Below are 3,966 nucleotides of genomic sequence, written 5' to 3'. Positions count from 1 at the left end.
TCCCCACTTGTTCTTTTATATTCTATTATAAGAAATTATATTTTATTATATGAAATTAGGTTTATTCAAATTTTCTCCTCCAAACTATATAGAAAAATTGGATTGACAACTGATTTAGTGCATTAGATATGCCATTGCATGCTACAACTTATGTCATAATAAGGGACACATAATATTCACACAGGTATGAAAAAAAATATGATTTTTATGTAATAACATGAGAAAACGGAAAGTGGGGATGTGACATCATCAACCCCGGCCACCCAATGAATAATGACAGCTGTTTTCACAAAATATTGCTAAACTTCAAACTTCAATAACTTTATTATTTGTTATCCGATTTTGATGAAATTTTCGGCATTTAGCTCAGTGAATTCTACTCTAATATGCGGATATAAATATTTTCAACCCGGACCATCCCTTAATATTCGTTAACACGTGCATCCTGTTTACGATTACAAAAATAAATGTGCTTATAAAATGTTCCGTTTTCAGACCTGAACATAAAATTATATTAAAAGATCGCACTCTCATTAGGCCAATTATAGTTAATGAGATGCATATCTTTTCATGAATTCCTTCGAGTCCTAGATCTGGAATATCAAATAATTTCAGATGGCATCACGGATAGCATGCACTTCTAGCTCGCACCATTAAAAAGGTGTGATCTATTTCCTGTTGAATTTCCCCCTTTTCAGATCAGAATTAATTCATCTCAAAAGATACTTATCCTTTATAACGATTACGGAGGGAAATGTAGATAAAGTTATTTTCCGCCTTTATCCTATTGGCGATTGTATGAAAACATAAAATGATTTTGATTTTCATGTAACAGAGAAGGGAAGGTGGTAACATAACATCACGAGCCCACCTAAGGCACCTATACATTATGATGGCATACGTATAACTGTTTTCAATATGCTAAATTAAAAATTCAATAATTTTGTTATCATCAGATTACGCCATTTTTATGACACTCCATGCGTTTGAATATTTTGAAATCTTATTTTTTATTCTATTTATTTATACATATAGATTTAACTATTATCAGCCTGGAGTATCCCTTCAATAAATATATATGATCGACGTCAAGTGTTTACATCTTTAATCGATAATGGTTAAACAACATTTTAAAAGAAATATAATTATATAACATCCGAGGGCAACATGAACTTGGGAAGCTGCGGGGTGCATGCTTCGGATGCTACGTGTATTATTCTCCATAGATAGCATGGGCAGCACCAAGGGCGCTGGAAGCGGGGGGGCAGGGGGGCACTTGCCCCCAAATAAAATTTTGGGGGGGCAAAACGAGATTTTGTCCCCCCCAATATGCCCCCTGAAAGTAGAAAAAGGATAAATTATTTAAGGACAAAAGCAAACGAAGGCACTTTTCTGCCTGAAAATTGTCATTTCCATTGTCAAAAATGAAAAAATTTTGCCCCTGACGGGGCAAATACATTATCATAGTGAGCCTCGCGTCTTTCGACGAACAGTTCCTCTGTGAAACATACCTTTGATAAGCCCCTTTTCTATCTTATTACAGTGTGATAACGTTTAACCTTTTAATGAATACATTTCAGACTAATAGCGAATGGCAAATTGATAGTGGTCCACCAATTATAGGTTTATAACTCCTTGATGCCGGCTGTGTCGTCTAACAAACGCGCGGTCGCCCAGAAACGCTCAGACCGGAACCGATATCACTTCCCACTCGAAAGCAACTTGAGACAATGTTTAGACATGACAAAATAAAATCTGTGAAAGTATCTTCTTGATCGGACTCATATTATCCGAAATATGTATAAAAATGTAAATAAAGAATATAAAAGAAAAAAATAAGCGTTACAGTACTGCTCTACTATAAAAAAAAATCTTAAGATATTTTCACAGCCCCGTATTTTCCTCTATTCCTTTTCATTGGCATGACTGGAAGGCGTTTTGTCTGATACTATTTCAGCTCATATGATATAGCACTTATGTATTTTAGATTCCAAAACTTCTTCCCATTACCTGTTACTAATCAGATCGAGATGGCAGCTATGTTCTCTGGTTCATCCCAGATTTTGTTATTCATGGACGTTTGCAAAAATCTAAAAACAATCTGGGAGTGGGTGGGGCTGCAAGACCTAAATTTTCGAAGAAACTTAAGAGCGAGGGGGTTTGTGATGGGGGAGCTTAAAAATTTTCTAGAATAAAATTGAAGGATTTCGTGCACACTTTTGGTGAATTTTGCCCTCTCGATCGGCGGCCCCCGGCTGCATGTGTACGGTCATTTTTGCCATCTTAAAGTCTTTAAAAGGCCTATATTACATTGGTTTGAAACAATTTCGTTTGCAATAAGCATGATAAGGCTCGTAATTTGCTGGAACTGCGACCCTGATCATGAAGAAACACCAGTCTGGGTCAGAAGGGAGGAAACAGAAGGAGCAAAAAGAACTCCAAGACTGTTTAATTCTCAAGAAATTTATTTTTGAATGCTATTAGAAACGCAACTTTTATACTCCATTTTTACACAAAGTCCTTACCGTGGGGGGGGGGAGTCCCACAGCCTCTCCCACTCGATCGCTTCGGTATCTCACACTGTCAAAAATATTGTGCCCCCTTCGGGATTTTGCCCCCCCAAAACTGAAAGTGTTCCGGCGCGCCTGGGCAGCACCCCCTGGAATTCTGGTAGGTGTTAAAAAAAATATATCAATTTCTTTTATTGACCCCTTGTTTTTTTGCTTGTCAAATTTCTCAGGAGCAAAATGACTCACATTTTTCAGTGCACCTTTTATTTTCAATAATTTCTTTTATTGTCAAATTTACATCAGCACCCCAGTCAAAATTCGTTTCCAGTGCCCTGAAGATATTCCAAAATTGAAATAAACTAAAAAAAAAAAATAACATCATATTATTGTTACACCGGGCCTTAATGATTGCATGTCGAGATTTTTTTAGGATAATGCCTGCGAAAATATCAAATTCAATACGGGATAGATGGAATCAAGTTCTTCTTAAAGGGGAAGTTCACCCTGACAAAAATTTTGCTGTAAAAATAGCAGAAAAAATAATAAAAATAGTGCTGAAGGTTTGAGAAAAATTAATCAAATAATTAAAAAGTTATTAGAATTTCAATTATTTGATTTGTGACGTCATGCATTCATACATAGCGAATGGTAATAAATCAATGAAATGTCATTTTCTCAGAAAATTGAAAATGGTTTTCACTGTAGCTTTTGTATATTAATAGACTAATAATTTCACACCCGATCATGACGGAACCATACAAAATTTGAAATTCATACATTTTATATTACACTAACAAATGGGGCAGCTGCTTGTTTATGACGTCACAAATCCAAAATTTTGAACTCTGATAACAGCCCCATTTATTTTGAAACTTAAATAATAATTTTCTGAAAGATGGTTTTTACCCCCCCCCCCTTCATATCTCGTTATTCCCATTATCTTGAACCTTTTCGATTTTTTGTTCAGCAGGACCTTTTTTTCCCTCTTTATCATCTACTTGTAAACGCTTCCTTACACACACTGAACTTATCATTTCTCTTATTTTGAAATCACTATTGTTCATTGAAATTATTATGGTTAGTATTGCAAATAAGAATAATTATTTTTGCAAATTTGAATTATCAATGGGGTATATTTGAATTATTAAGGTTAAATTGAAGTAAGATTATTATTTGTAACTGAGATTTTATTCATGTCTATGTCATGTACCGGTATGTGCAATTTATATGTTTTTATTGTAAATTCAGCCTTTGTAGCTGCTAAATTGAATAAAATATATCTTAAATCTGGAATCTTGATACTCGCAAATGTCTTAGTAAGAATGATTTTCATTGTGTTCCTTAATTTTCTCCTTCATAATTACGAAGGTAGGAATACCATACTAAGGTGAAATGTCGTTGTCAACTTCAGAAATGCTATACCACTGATGTACGTTATTTACAAACAGACAGGAAC

The sequence above is a fragment of the Lytechinus variegatus genome, chromosome 15 (assembly GCF_018143015.1).
Source record: "Lytechinus variegatus isolate NC3 chromosome 15, Lvar_3.0, whole genome shotgun sequence".
Lineage (NCBI taxonomy): Eukaryota > Metazoa > Echinodermata > Echinoidea > Temnopleuroida > Toxopneustidae > Lytechinus > Lytechinus variegatus.
The sequence above is the reverse complement of the archived record's forward strand: the minus strand, read 5'-3'. Positions refer to the sequence as shown.